Below are 16,004 nucleotides of genomic sequence, written 5' to 3'. Positions count from 1 at the left end.
ACCTTGTAAACCTGGGTTTGTGCAGATACCCTGATTGGTGAAATATCACTCCATCACCTGGCAGAGATGCAGCCACAAAGACAATATTCAGGCCTTGCTCTGGAGTCAAAATGAAGGTTACATAAATAAAATACTTGGTCTTTCAGACTGGAGAGCCAAAGATGGGTGGGTTGTAAGACTAGCCATCACTTTCCTTTGTGCACTTTTTGCTGGTACTTCTGGGGTACCTTACTCACCCCAGCTCCATGGGTTACCTTGGCTTAGGCAAATTATTCTTTAACTAGACTCCAAGCAGCGCCCTATGCCAACAGGTAAGTGTTTGTGCACCACAAGAAACAAACTGTAAACAGGCTCCCTTTACATTAACTGGAATATTGTCTGTTGGTATTCTGATATTGTTGTTTTCTCAGCTGCAATGTAATCAAGCAAGGTCATAGCCCTGATGGTGTTCCCTGCACGTTCATTGCACTGAGGGTAAAAAGGAACAGGGACTCACTGGCTAATTCATACATCAGCATTGATTTGAGGTACAATTTAGTAACATCTCCCACAAAAGCAACTCATTTGGCAGAGTCTCTCTTCTCCTGGACATCCCCATATAGTTGTTCTTACTTTTGCCTTAAACAGAAATGTTTCAACCCCAGTTTCTGCTGAATCAGTACGCGTGCCCTGCCAAATTGGGAGTGGTTTTGTAAAATCTCTTTGTAATCTACTCCTTGGGCAAGATATTTATACTGAAAATAGGAATGCTTGGTTCCTTACAATTAGTGTTGGTGTCTTTGCTCGGTAGGCAATTGTTGGTATATTTTTCAATATCTTTTCCCTGCTTCAGGAGCCACCCTGTCATGGTTTAACCCCAGCTGGCAACTAACCATGGAGCCACTCACTTAATCCACCCAAGTAGGATGGGAGAGAGAATCAGAAGAGTAAAAGTGAGAAAACTCGTGGTGGAGATAAAGACAGTTTAATAGGTAAAGCAAAACAAGGAATTAATTCACTCTCTCCCATGGGCAGGCAGGTGTTCAGCCATTTCCAGGAAAGCAGGGCTCCAACAAGTGTAATGGTTACTTGGGAAGACAAAGGCCATCACTCTGAATGTACCCATTCCTTCTTCTTCCTCCAGCTTTATATACTGAGCATGACAGCATACGGTATGGGATATCCATTTGGTCACTTGGGGTCAGCTCTCCCAGCCATGTCCCCTCCCAACTTGTTTGCACCCCCAGAGCCCACTCGCTGGTGGGGTGGGGTGAGGAGCAGAAAAGGCCTTGACTCTGTGTAAGCACTGCTCAGCAGTAATAAAACCACCCTGTGTTATCAACACTGTTTCCAGCACAAATCCAAAACACAGCCCCATACTAGCTCCTAGGAAAAAAAATAACTCTATCCCAGACAAAACCAGCACACACCCCAAATAGCTTTTGTGGCCAAAGAGCCTTTCCCTCAATCCAGATCTGCCTTTTTTCTCATGAACTCATTTTTTATTTACTCAGAAATCTGCTGTTTACCAACCAGATCGTGCTTCAACTCTTGTCCTGAATCTCTGAATTGGCAGAGATGAGTCTGCTCTAATAGATTTTACTCATTCCTATTCTTCAGCTCATTTCCTGGATCTGTTGCAATTCCCATGTGTACAGCTATACTAGTAATAAGTGTGCTGAATCATTCTCCCACATTGAACTGAACAGCCTAGGTCCATATTGCAAAACTTTCACCTATTCAATCTTTCTGACCCTCTGTCTTTTCTAAATGACCTGTTGTAATAATGCTGGTAACTTCCAAATCAAGCATGGAGACTGGGAGAGCACAGGCTGGCACTCCCAGTACCAGATTGTTTTAACCATTTAACCATGGGGTTAAATGTAGACCGTCTGGGAACATTTCTGGTGTCTGAGAACATCTCTGGGCATGTATTATTTCACTCATAATTGTAGTCTGAATTTCTTAAACGGTCTTCCCAGGGATCTCTATTTGTCCGATCTCTGGTGAGTAACATCTAAGGTTTACAGTTTTTTCCACTGTAAATGCTACTAGTGTTTACTGCTCATCTCAAATCTTAAATACACAGAGCCATTAGTAATTGCTGTCAGAACCTCCTCGTCCCTGTATTTGAGAAGGTCCCAGGGATGGCTTTCAGAGGCCACACAGTGTATCAGAGTCCTCTGTATGAAAAATCCTGTGAATAAAGGGGATCTGGATTCAGCATTCCTGGCAATGATCAAAAGATATTAAAGAATCTAAATCTAAAAGGATCTTTAAAGCAATTGAGCAGCTATTGGACAGAAGGGAAGATCCTTGTGTGGATAATCAGAAGAGAGAGTAGAAGCAAATGAACAATTTTTAAAGCTAAAAGAGGTTGCTACTGGTGTGTTTCAGAGGTGTTTGATGGGCCCTTACCATTCCACATAATTAAATAATCTAGAAAATAAGGTAAAAAGTGAGGAGATAAAATTCGAAGACGATAAGCAGAATACTTTGCTAGTCTGCAGAATTGCAAAGATGAGGGCTGACTTTGAAGAACTGCAAAACCATGTGAGTATGAATAACAGAGCAATTAAATGACACATGAAATTTAGTAGAGACAGATGCAAAATGATGCACATCAGAAGCCTCCTTGTCCAACAATTTTACCTTTATAAATAAGATGGGGGAATCTGAGCTGACTGCTATCTCTCAAAAAATGGGAGCCTATTTTATTGAAGACCTCAGCTTAATGTTCAGGAGCAGACAAAACACCCCTGTTACTATACCACTCTGTAAATCTATAATACACCAGTGTTTTTACATTCTGTGCACCTTTGATTGCCCCTGCTCAGTGGATATTAAATCAGATAAGGCTTAGGGTTAAAAATGACCAAGGTGTGCAACCCAGCTTCCGTACACGGAATGAGTGTGTAGGCTGGGACTCTTCAGCCTGGCAGAGAAATAACACAGGTATGTGGCAAAGGTTTACAAAACCACATGTGGCCTGGAAAGGGTGAATACACATTGACTGTGTTCACATCGAGTTTGGAAAGAAAAGGAAACCTTTCACCTATGGTAATGCCAGAAAGTTCTATGTTGTCTTCCAAATGCACTGCTTTTTTCCATCCAGGATCAAGAGGCCATCAAACGAAGTCAGTAGGAGCCAGATTCAGAATAAACAAAAGAAATTATCTCTGCTAAAAATAGTTGCAAGGTGGCAGAATACTAAGGGGAAGTACTGTGTAAGTTTGCCTTGTTCCTGTTCTCTGTCAGCCCCTGTCAGAGATAGGATGCTGGCCTAGGTAGATACTCCTTCTGAATCAGGCAACCTTTTCTTCATACATAGGAAGAAACAATTTTTTCCTGCTCTTTTTCAATACAACAAGTAAGGAGTACCAGAAACATAGCAGGCAGCAGGTTCAAAAAAGACGAAAGGATGTGATTTTCGTGCAGTTAGTTCTAATGTACATATGTACGTATGTCTAATGTACATGATCTAATTCTGCAGCAAATATTTTCCATGGTGTGTACTTTTGCAAAGGTACTCTTCACTGCAGGATGTTGTGGTTGCCAAAGGTTGACATGGGCAAATTCATTGAAGGCAAACACATCAAGGGTTATTAATTCTCCAGGCAGTTCTCCTGCAGCAAATCCTTAAGCAAGAATTGTTGACAGCTGAAAGACTATTCTGGGGTAACATCACTACATACTTGACTTTTTATTGAACTGCTCCACAGGCGTCCTTGATTGGTCCTTGTCACAGGCAGGGTGCCAGGCAAAGTGAGCATTCTGGCTGATTTTGTGTGGCCTTTCTTGGCATCTGATTTTCTCTTGCGATGATGTGAACAATGCGTGTGTACATCTGTAGGTTTGATCTTCCAAAACCTGGCCTTCAGGATAAGGTTGTTGTTTTTTTTTAAACAGCCAACTGACAGCAGTATATTGGATATATCAACTCCTATATTTTCATCTCTGACACCAGAAAGAGCTTTTCCCTAGGCACACACAAGTGACTGAGATGCAAGTCTAATTCTTATTGTATAGCTTATCACTCTATGTAATTAAAAGGCGGCTACTGTTGTGCACTACCAAGCCAGTCACTGCTTTATAGCTGTGGTCTCTCAAGTTGCTGGTGGACATAAGCGTGGCCTGATGGTCACCCAATGTGTTGATACACATTGGCCAGCTCTTCAACACTAGTTCCTTTTTTTGTTCTTTTTTCCATTGAATAGTTGCATGAAGTTATGTTTCTGTGGCTATGGCCTGCAACCGTCATGTACTGTATCTCAAGAAACAGTCAAACATAATTTGAATGGTGTCTTTATAGATGTAAATCATAGCTGTGGCTATGATTTATTATGCTGAAGCTTTACTACTATTTGCTATATCAAACAGAAAAGAGCCTCTATCACCCGTTTGCAAACGCTTGACACAGAAAAATCGTACTTTCAGCTTTTGGCTAATTTTAGCACTTTAGCGCTATTATGTTTCAGCAATACAAGTGATGGATCTGTGCACTAGAGAGAAGAAAAATGAAAACCAGAAAACATCCCTAAAGTGGAAGTATGCAGTTCCCACAGCCAATTTGCTTACACTAACAGATGTTTTCAGGATTGCCTGTCAAAGGGAAGTGGAATTTTCTAGGGATATATCTGGAGGATATTGTACATAATGCTGCTGAGTCTACTGAAGTATGTAAGCTTTGCAGAGATGCAAGCAGAGGATACTTGGACCTAGGAAGTTTGCTTGACAGAAGGGAACAGTGCTGCTATACTGATACGTAGAAACTACTCTATTACCTACAGAGGTTATAGTGACCATGCTCAATTATTAAAAAAGAAAGTAAGACATGATACCATTGTTAAATTAGAACATTTGGGTTATTTGCTAGAATTGCCTTTGATTAGTGGTGAAATGAAATATTTAATCTGTAATTTAATGATGCTAATACAATATAAGTGCTGATGGAAATTTGCTAGAAGTAATTTAGTTAGCTCATAGGACTTGTATTTACTATCTTACTGAATGCACCTAAGAGATGCCTAGGAAATTAAAGTGTAGAATAGAGAAAATGAAGTGCAAAAGATGTATTAAAGGTGGTGTTCCTTGGAGCTTTCCTCAGAGTGATATTTTTTAGAAACTGTGTCATGTAGTTCTATCAAGTCATGTTAAGATCCAAAAGGTAAATAGTTGCCTTGATTTTAAAGTGTATTAACTTTATCTTGTTTTCTCTTTACATAAACTTGTGACTTTCTGTAATAACTTTAGCGTCACAAAATAACTTGGCAAAGTTTGAGCATCTCAAACAGATGCGATGGGCCTCAGTCTCACTCCTGTCCTGTGCATAGGTACTAGTGATTGTAGCAACAAAGAAAAATCAGTACTGAGAAAAGCAAAAGATCAGTTTGCTGGTCAGAGGCATCCTCCAGCTGACTAGAGGTCATTTACACTCGTAAGAGCGTTCCTCACCCCAGCACGATGCCACACACGCCACATATATGGGTCAGGGGTTCCATCAGACTTGGGAGGGGAGCTCTATGTTGGCTGGGTCCCTCCCCCCATCTGCTTGGCAAGTGATGTTCTTGTCAATATGAGGGTCTCATTGTGGGAAAGCATGAGATTTGTGTGAAAAAAGATGTGAGATTTCATCTGAAATGGCAATCTGCTGATGGCCTGCTGTGTGTTTTGCCTCTTGCCTATCAGTCAGGTGAGGCATTGTTAGAACCAGTCTAGGATGTGGAAAGCAAGAGTGGGGAGCAACGTGCTAGGCAAACACAACCGTAACCCAGGAATCCAGTATCAGCCTTGTTACTAGCAAAGTACAGCACGATGCCATGGAAAAGGGATGGTTACTGAAGATGTTGCCAGTATGGCAGACTACACAGACTCTTATCATGGGAGCCACTTTGTCTCCTTGGGGATACGGTTTTTATAGTGGCACTACATGGACTCAAAACCTGACAGAGTCACGCTGGCAGATGTTTTGGCCAGTGTCCCCACAGGCTTCTCCTTTGCAGCCATGAAAGCGTGTTAGATGAGCTTATAAGATGCCTGGGTAGAGAGGATGAGACTTCCTTCCATTTACCATACACTAATTTTGTAAACCATACTAACACTTAGCCCCCTCATGGTCTGGGAATTTGACAAAATCCTTATCGTAAAATTAGCTATACCAAAGCTTCATTTGCCTGGTTCTGTGAAGAGTCAAGCAGAGCTAATTGTGGCATAGAGAGTGAGTCCTACTGCAGATAACTAGGGCTAGAAAAAGTACATTTTCATTGTGTCATTCTTTTTAATGAGAAGTAAAATAAGAGCTGATGCAGGAGATCCTGGGCAAGAGAAAGCTTTATTATGTATAAAAACTTCTTTTCTCTACTTTTCCGCAGTCTATTATGTGAAAAATGAGTCATATTTTTGACAGTAGCAGATAAGAAAAGTTGTGGCTGAGGGACTGCAAGTACAAAGGGAAGCAGATGGATGGGTGTTGGAACATGCTGAACAAACAGCTTCATTTTGTTTATTCTCTTCTGAAGCACTCAGTCACCGGGTATTGGGAACGTTACATAAAACTAAAACCATTGCGCTAATTCTTCTCTGGTGGCATGCTCTGGATTTCAAGAGAATTACAGCTTTGGTCTTGTAGCAGCAACAACAAAGTCAAAGAAGCATCTCTGCCAAACAAAACTGAATTATTTCCTTTTATATTCTTCCTGCAGCAAAAGACCAGTTAGCCTCTGCCCAGCTTGTCCTCATTGCACTGAGGACTCTGAAAGCAAAATGTGAGGTAGTTTAATCAAGATGGAGTGAGCTATTTTGCTGTAAAACCCCATACAAGCTTGACTGACAGTCATCTGGTTGCATAGCTGGCCCATGTCTGGCTGCTCAGACCTTTCCAGACTGGTCCCAAGCACTAGTTCTGCTGGTGGACACGGTCACCTGGTGACAACCAACCACAAAGATAGGTGCTGAGGTGCCCCTCAGCTTAGTGCTTGGGCACATGTGGGGTGACAGCACACCGTGGGCTTCTCTTGCCTTCTGCAAAGAAACCCAGAGTTCAGACTTTAACATTTAAAGTAAAGGGCAATGATTGCATTAATCAGCTCAGCACGGCAGCTTCCCCAGTGCACGGCAGGGTGGCATATATGGGTGATGCGTTCCCGTTAGCACTGAATGATCCCAGTCCTGTAACAACAGTGGAGGAACCCACTGCTGCAGAACTTCCCCCTCCCTTTCTCACCCTTGTCACCACTGCATCCTGCCCTGGTCAGTAAGTCTTATTTCAGTATATGCCCATAAAGAGGGTTTCACTAAGTCATGTCACAGAAGCATTGGTCTGTGGCAAAGATGAGCTTAAATTAATTCTCATTTTTATCTGGAGGGATACTAGTTGTGAACTAATTACAAAAGAAATATGTAATCCAAGCAATTTTCAAGGCTGGAAATTTCATGTATAAAGGGACATTTTTTGCAACCTATTTATGACCCATCATATGCACTTAGATATTTCCCTAAAATTTTAAGTAAAAAACTGGGACAAAAGGTCATGTTATTATCTTCTTCAAAATCACATATATAGACTATATGATATTTCAAAATACAGTTTAAAAAGTATCAAACAGCACACAATACCCTAAACCATTTCCCAAAGCCAATAGAATAGAAAATGTAGCCACTGAGATCTAACCCCATCTGAGTTTTATCTGAAGTAACATCATTAAAATCCAGATTGAGGACAAAAATGTAAACTTATTTTTTGTGTCTGCTGCAGCTAGTGCCTGGAGGAAGAACCTCCTACATAGTCTGTGGAAATGGACCTCTGGCAGCCTCAGATGAAAAGAGTGGCGGACTTCTGTCCCACCACACTTATTCCCATGGCTCTTTAAATTCTGGCCAACACAATTTAGCCTTGACGCTTGAGTTCAACCTTTTCATCGAGCATGCGTACATATATGTACATTTATATTACAAATACACATGCATACAAATGGGTTCTCTGTAAGTTTTTCATCTGAATGCAATTCCGTGAGTGCGTGCATATAAATGCATACATGCAGCTGCGCTTGCACCTGTTGTACATGGGCATACACAACACCCCCCTCCCCCCCCAGCATGAAATAGCACTAGAAATGGATGGGACTAAGGGACTATAGTAAAAACAGATAATTTCATGAAGATGCTGGGGTTAGGGAATGGAACTGCAGTGAGGCACATTGTTGTCTGTGATAATGTTTTTGCTAAGTATTAGCGATGATTGCATTGATATGAAAGTGGGTTTGGTGCTAGTTGGAGTTTATGTGGAAGGACTTGCAGGCTGTATCTTACAGTGGTGTTTAGCCATTGGAGAAAAGATACAGAGTCCCTAGATGTAGTCATTCTGATTTTAGAACATTGTTAGTTTTTATCCAGCTGTTGGGTCAGGGTTATGGTAAAAAAGTCAGTAAAAAGAGAAGAAAGGAAGCTTGTTTTGCTTTGAGTTTCTATATTTGTATGAAGGGAGAGTTCAACAGCATAACACAGGATTCACTGAACATTTAATATGGGGTAAACACAGACCAAAACACAAAACTGTGTGCATGAGGAACTGTAGAATTGCATACATGTGGCAACAGATAAAAATGACAAGTCTTTAAGAGACCAAATCTTAAGATAGAGACAACTAGATTCATTGCCAAGTCCTTCAAATTCTGTACTTTCATTTTCCCATCAGTTTGCAATCCTGTAATGTCTAACATGCAAACCAGAACTAAGAAAGGTTACACCTGCAGACTGTGAAATTATCAAAATGTGTAATGCAAGCAGAAAGTCACTTCAGGTTCATGGAGGTTACTGCTAGGTAGAGAAATGGCTGCAGAAGTAGAGAGAGAAAGGTTTAGAAAGGTAGGCTACACAGAGAAGTAGAATATACCTGGCACACAGACAACCTTGCACGTGTTAGGTCTGAAACACTTTTAGCTAGTTGAAAAGAAAAAAAAGTTATTTTTTTCCAGTCACAGTTTCTGAGGCTGTCTTACTTAGGTTTTAATCCAATAAGGTACTATTCTTTCCAATGACTGCAATAGGCTTTAGATGAAGGCTTTAGAAATATGTTTGGTGTTTTCTCCTGCTCCCGTTCAGTCTTTTCAGAGGTGAGGTTTGGATCGATTATCCTCCAGGAAGAGCACTAATGCTCCCAGCTGTCATCGGCTCCACAGCTTTTGGAGACAATCAATTCTTCCCAAGGCCCACAGCCACATTTGGAGAGGCTGGCAAAAAAAGTTTACAATTTTAGTCCTCCATACTTGAAAAAGAACGACTTATTTTACATAGACACAACATTAGATGTTTTTTCCCATTCCAGCTATATTTTAACGTTCCTCTGCCCTCATCAGTATATTAATGAGGAACAGCAAACAGTTAAGAAAGGACCACAAGCAATTAAAAAACATGTTATTACTAGTGTTGCAAAAGAAACAGCTTGAAAACCTTCTGTGCTTTTCCTTTCTGAATAATTCCTCTTAAAATTGCCCCTGCTTCTTCCTCTTCTTTATGCAGCTGTCACTTTCATCTTCCCATCTATCCAGCCTTATGGCTGACAGCAGATGAGCTACTAACATTGGATGCTGCTTTTTCCTGGGTTGCACAGAAAATGAATGTAGGCTTTGTAATTTCAGTCTCTAGAAATAGATATGTGTTAGTAGGCTAAGCTGCTGTGTTGAAGACATACAGTGCTAAAATCTTCAATGAACGTAATCCCTTCTGGTTTTTTGACAGATCCATTTTTACTAAATATCTCTTGGCGTGAAAGGAGTGAAACTCTGCACTGGAATTTCGTGCCTGCAAACAGGAAAACATTGACTGAGTGATGGGAAAAATATGCAGATTCATTCTTCTAGGTTGCCTAGGTCACTCGGTGTCTCACCCCAGCACCCCGGTGCTGGGGATTGCCATGTCTCCCATGCACGGCCCCTGTGGCAGCGGGACTGCCAAGCTGCCTGAGCTGATGTGCAAATGCCTCCCTCCATGCCCCACGAGCACTAGCTGATGAGCTTGCATGGATCTGTTGGGCTGTGCATGTGCATTGAGACCTGGGCAGATTTCAGGCAGCTCTTGGCCCCCTCTGCTGCGGTGTGAAGCTGATGACAGCCTGCGCGGTGAGACTGCAACCATGGAGGGGTGCACCAGACAATGGACTGTCCTGAGACAGTAGCTCACCTGACTTCAGGGTGACACAGTACTGCTGTGGGGGGAGCCCTGGCCCTATGGAACATGTAGATAGCATGATCTGTGTTCAGGACGTCCAAGATGCCCTATACAGGAAGCGTGGGAGACAGGCTCCTTGACTTGCACTCCCACCAGGTAGTGCTCAGCCCATGCGGACACTTGAACTATAAGAAATGCTGAACAGGGGAAGGAGAGTCTAAATTTTTGCTTCTACCTGGCCTGGAGTGCTTATTTCAGATCCAAAGTTTGGCTTCTTCACACAATGGGGATTTGGAGCCTGCAGTGGTGGCTTTGCTCACTGCTGTGGGTTGGAGGGAGCAGAGCCTTCCTTTGTGGGCAGTACCCTTGTGCAGAGCTGTGGAGGAGGTGGGTTTGTGAGGAAGGGGAAGGAAAAGGATGAGTCACCCCCCTCCTGATTTTCTGTCTTGAAATTGGACTGTCATATAGCCAGAAATGCTAAAAGGGAACAGAAACAGAAGCAGGATGGAAAGTAGCTGCAGCCCAGAGGGGTGGTTTGCACTCTGCTACATCCGGGACTGGCTATGCGTTTTATGGGACTTAAAATTCAGAAATTATCTAGGCTGTTGAATGTGTCATATGCACGCAGCATCTTGTGATGAAAGTCTTAGATTCTTCATGATATTCTAAGACGTCTTCTCCAGAATTACTGAAGTTTTTATTAGTAATAAATGTAATAAACTCCCCATGGAAGCTGAGTCATCTAGTGACTATTTCTAAAAAATCCCAAGCAGTCACTCTGGGCCTAGCTCATCAGGTGCAGGGTGAGTTGGCAGCCAACCCCATTTATTCAAAACCAGGCTAAAAGCAAAATACAGAATTATTTTATAAAAGGGATGAAATGGTACTCTCCAGAAAGCAGGGTGTTCAAGAAGGTGAATGTGGGAAATTATCCAGGCAACAAAGATAACCATATCATATGGTAAAAGAGATGTTCTCAGTTTTGAGAAAATCAGGAAAATGAAATGTGATCAATGTCTAACTTCTCTGCATGTTTCAGTGTCTGACCGTGTGTCTCTGAGAACTGCCTGCCTATCAGTCCCAGAGTGATTATCACAGGATGCCATGTGACAGAGATGTCATCAGACTGCTACTGCAATGCCTGAATTAGTCTCTGCCAGTTGCAGATAAGACGCAGTCTGAGTTACTGGGGCATCTCCAAGTGAATGTCAAGGCCATAGCTGTCCTCTGGCCATGGCCTCAACTGGCTAAAGCCTCACGTGCTGCTCCCTGCTGCACGACACAGCTTCCTCCCAAAGGGCTCATCTGCCCACCAAGCTGCACATGGGGGTCATTTCTACCCTGGTTCAGACCACATGGGCTGCATGAGCAAAGCTCTCCTGTTTCAGGTGTCTGTTTCTCAGTGACCCAACGGGGTTAGGGATGTGCACGCAAGCCGCTCTGCAGGCAGACCTTGGCAGATAGGGAAACAGCTGGGATGGTAACCAAAGTGGCCAGCACAACCACAGCTGGAAGAGGGCACATATCCATGGGCTTAGGCACAAGAGCTGGCAATGTCTAAGTTAGGCACCAGTGGAGTAGTCCCAGGAGAGTCCTAATTTATCATCATGCTGCACCTTGAAAATGCATTTGATGTGGATCTCTGTCAAGGAGCTTTTTAAGTTCACTTTGCACTGTCAACAGAAATGTAGGCAAATGTTCAAAACCACAATTTATGGATTTTTGCGCTCATCCCAGAGACTGAAGGGGTTAGACTAGTTCCTAGCCAAGCTGTTTTTCTATGTCTTTTTTTAGTCCCATGCTAAAAAAAACCCACCCGTGCTTGCAAACTGCACGTACCTCCTCCCTGGCAGTACGGATTTGTGAGCTCTGGTGACATGAGTCTTTGCAGCCACTGCATGTTGCCACCATAACTCCACATGGGGAGCACACCCAGGGGACTATTTACTATTTCACAGAATTACAGAATGGTAGGGGCTGGAAGGGACCTCTGGAGATCATCTTGTCCAACCCCCCTGATTGAGCAGGCACACCTAGAGCAGGGGACACAAGAACGCGTCCAGGCAGGTTTTGAATGTTTCCCAGAGAAGGAGACTCCACAACCTCCCTGGGCAGCCTGTTCCACTGCTCTGGCACCCTCACAGTAAAGAAGTTTTTTTCTCATATTGAGGTGGAACTTCCTGTGTTCCAACTTGTGCCCATTGCCTCAGTCCTGTTGTTGGACACCACAGAAAAGAGCCTGGCCCTCTTGACACCCCCCTTCAGATATTTATGAGATCCCCCCTCAGTCTTCTCTTCTCCAGGCTGAACAAACCCCAGTCTCTCAGCCTTTCCTCATAAGGGAGATGCTCCAGTCCCCTGATCATCTTCGTGGCTCTCCAGTGAACTCTCTCCAGTAGTTTCCAGTCTTTCTTGAACTGGGGACCCCAGAATTGGACACAGTACTCCAAATGTGGCCTCACTAGGCCAGCCTTAGCAGTGAAGGCTGAAGCAAAGAAGGCATTCAGTAACTGCTATCTCTGCATCCTGCATCACCAGGGCACACACCTCATTCAGCAGTGGGCCCACAGTTTCCCCAGTCTTCCTTTTACTACTGATGTATTTGAAGAAGCCCTTCATTTTATCTGTGACATACCTTGCCAGATTTAGCTCCAAGTGGGCCTTGGCCTTCCTTGTTGCATCTCTGCATACTCTGACAATGTTCCTATATTCCTCCAATGCGGCCAGTGCCTTTTTCCACATACTGTAAACCTCCTTCTTCCCTTTGAGTTTTTCTAGAAGCTCTTTGCTCATCCATGCAGGTCTCCTGACTCCTTTGCTTGACTTCTTCCACTGATCTTGGGCTTGGAGGAAGTGGTACTTAAATATTGTCCAGCTGTCTTGGACCCCCTACATTCTACAACCCTTATCCATGGGATTCCTCCAAGCAGGTCTTTGAAGAGTTAGCTCTCCTGAAGCCCAGGGTTGTAACCCTACTTGTTTCCCTGCTTCCACCACGCAGGATACTGAACTACACCATCTCATGGTCACTGCAGCCAAGGCCACCGCACCCTCATATCCTCAGCCAAACCTGTGATTTCACCCTGTCTCAAGTCCATGTGTATAACCAGAGTGAAGAGTCTTTGTGATAAATGAGGATCAGGAAGAAGTGGCCAATGGAGAAGAGATTACAAATGTGATTATTCAAAGTGCTTTGGGGCATAGACAACTATAAATGTGGGTGGCAAGAAGGTTATTTGGGAGACTCCCGCCATCCACTCAGCTGTGGTAAGCAGCCGTGTGTGGTCTCCTACCCTGCTGCCAATATGAAATACAACACAGCAGCCAGAAAGCACTTGAATGCATCTGGTCTGCCTGCATGTGCTGACAGCACAGAAGAGGAATAACTGATCTGTTATACCTACAGTATGTATAGATACCTATTTTACAACTGCAGTGGACTAGGAGCACCCATCTGTGCAGTCAGCGTTGCTCTACCAAGAAGTGGTAAAACATTAAGGGGGAGTAAGGCATTCACTGCAGCTACTTGTTCATGGCCTAACAGAGCTATCAAAATTTAAGGAAAATTAGTTCCTCAGGTCTGTAAACTCATCTTCGAACTATGAGCTGAATAAGATTACGCATCGATTCCTAGCAGCCTGCTTACAATTTTGTTCTTCCTGTGATTTCTGCATGAAAAGACTGGCAAATAACCCCAGCACATGTCCTCTCCATAATTCAAAGAACTACATCTCTAATGATCCATGTGAAGTTATATGGGCATCTCCTTATAGTATTTTGAGCAACCCCGTTTACTGAAAGCACATATATAGAAGTGTGAGCCCAAATACAGAAATTCAGAAAGCTTCCCAACATGCTACATAGCTGCAAGGCTTCTTTTATTGGGTGAAAATTGTGAAAGATTGTCATGTGATTGCTAGCACCACTCCTTGAGCCAAGAACACTTCTCTGTTAAGAAGATGCAAGATCTTTCAATCAGGATTTAGTTCCCTTTCCTACTACTTGTTGCTTTTCTGTGACTTCTTCATAAATAGCACTTGGGTGTTGTTTCAGGTTTTTGCGCTTTTCCCTTCCCCTTATAAAACTGAAAGTTGTGAACAACAGCAAGCAGAAGACGGAAATACTGAAGACGCCAGAAGGCACACAAGCTGAGGCAAGACAAGGTTTGTCTGCTTTTTCTGATGTAGATTAAAATGGTTGCAATAATTAAAATACAATCTACTCCTGTGTCTTATTACTTGCAGTAAGCTTTTTATTTGCCAGAAGCTGTGATTGTTGACTAAACTCTATGACAAAGCCAGTCTTGAGAATTTATTGTGGCAGAAAAAAGGGTGGATTTATGTAACTAGGAATGTTTGCCAGATGGAAGATAACAGTCAAGTTGTGAATCTCATTAAGTGAGTCTCGTTTTTTAACTAGATGAAAAATATATATTTGGTTTATGGCAAACTTCTAAATTAAAAGGCATTAAAATCAGACTCTTGATTTTTTTTTAATTATTATTGTGCATGTAGAAAGTTTAATAAAATGCCACGTTTTGATTAATTTAATGTTAATTCTAAGTATTACATTCTATTCCATTTGCTCTTGGTAGTGCTGCTCCTGAAACACAAAGTGCATGCTAGGGAGAAAGGCAATGAGAACTCTAAAAAAACCATAAGAACTTCTGGTTTTCTCAGAAGTACAGTGGCAAATGCAAGTGTTCTCCCATATAGCAATGATATAATAATTGCCTTCCTATTTTGGTAATGAACATGAGCCTGTGGTGTCTAGGGTCCTCTTCAGACAGAGAGTTATTGTGATAGATGCACAGAGTATCTCTTTTCCCTGGCATAAGAGGATCTATAAATTTATCAGTCAGCATAGCAAAGAAATATATTTTAAACAGCCTGATTTCACTATTTAAATGTCAATATGCAGAACACCTTATTAAAAACAGGTTCTTTGGTAGTTCCTCATGTTATAATGAATGGAGTGGTTCACAGCAACAGATCTGAGATCAGCAGTTTGGAAATGGAGAGTTTCATGTTTACACCTTTAGTGACAGTAGAGATTGCGTATTTAGACCTTTAGCAGGAGCACTCCTCCACCACACCTCTCCAAAAGGAGCATGTCCTTCTGTCCAGGCACGGAATGGGAAATGATTCCACTGTCTGCTGATATGCTGATTGACTTGATTGACTGCTCTTGGTTTAGCCCTCCACTAGAACTTGGGGTAGCACAGGGTTGCTGACTGATGCCACTTTCCCAGTAACAGCTTTTTGACATACAGGGTAGAATCTCTGTATTAATATCACTACAGGCATCAGTCTCACTTCACCAGCAGGAATTAGGGGTAACACAGTGAAGTCAACTGTGGTTGTTACACTGCTGGGAACTAGGGGCAAACTGTGACTTTAAGAAATGTGCTGGCAGCTCAGACTGATGTCCTTCTAGCCCAATAGTCAATCTCTGATGGTGGCAATAAGTGAGGTTGGTGAGAGACAATGCAGGAGCCTAATCACCTTCCAGCGTGCTTTCCCCTTGCATTTCCCCAGCGTATTAACTGCTGTACAGGGCTGCTGGAGAATATATCCCTGCCTGGTCTTTTATTTCCGATTTATTGTTCTTGCATTTGTCCGTTCCTGTTTTGACCCTGCTGAGCAGCCTGCCCTCATTGCCTGTGAGGCAGCAGGCTCCCGGTGCTGCCTGCTCCTCGCTGCACAGAGGAGAACACTCTTTTACCTGATTGAAAGCAGACTCTCAACAACTCTGCTGAGCACCCCAAGTCCCAGTACTGCAGAAGCCTATGAATAAGTGTGCACATTCACACCACCCAATACCTTTGTGACCGTAAACATTGACCACATCCTTCTTCAGCC

The 16,004-nt window shown here is 42.8% G+C and overlaps 1 protein-coding gene across 7 annotated transcripts in view; it reads left to right on the top strand.

Annotated features, from left to right (window-relative positions):
* The window catches only part of CYSLTR2 (cysteinyl leukotriene receptor 2), a 50,955-nt gene that overhangs the window by 24,727 nt on the left and 10,224 nt on the right, over nt 1–16,004 (top strand). For 4 of the 7 annotated variants that reach the window (XM_075086755.1, XM_075086747.1, XM_075086774.1 and 1 more), the window contains one exon: nt 9,715–14,306. The exons of 1 other annotated variant lie outside the window; for it this stretch is intronic. The gene's annotated coding sequence lies outside the window, so the exon portion shown is untranslated. The remainder of the gene's footprint in view (nt 1–9,714; nt 14,307–16,004) is intronic. 2 more of the 7 variants (XM_075086783.1, XM_075086793.1) reach the window with 2 other exon arrangements.

The sequence above is a fragment of the Phalacrocorax aristotelis genome, chromosome 1, assembly GCF_949628215.1.
Source record: "Phalacrocorax aristotelis chromosome 1, bGulAri2.1, whole genome shotgun sequence".
Lineage (NCBI taxonomy): Eukaryota > Metazoa > Chordata > Aves > Suliformes > Phalacrocoracidae > Phalacrocorax > Phalacrocorax aristotelis.
This window is presented reverse-complemented; position numbering and strand designations above follow the sequence as displayed.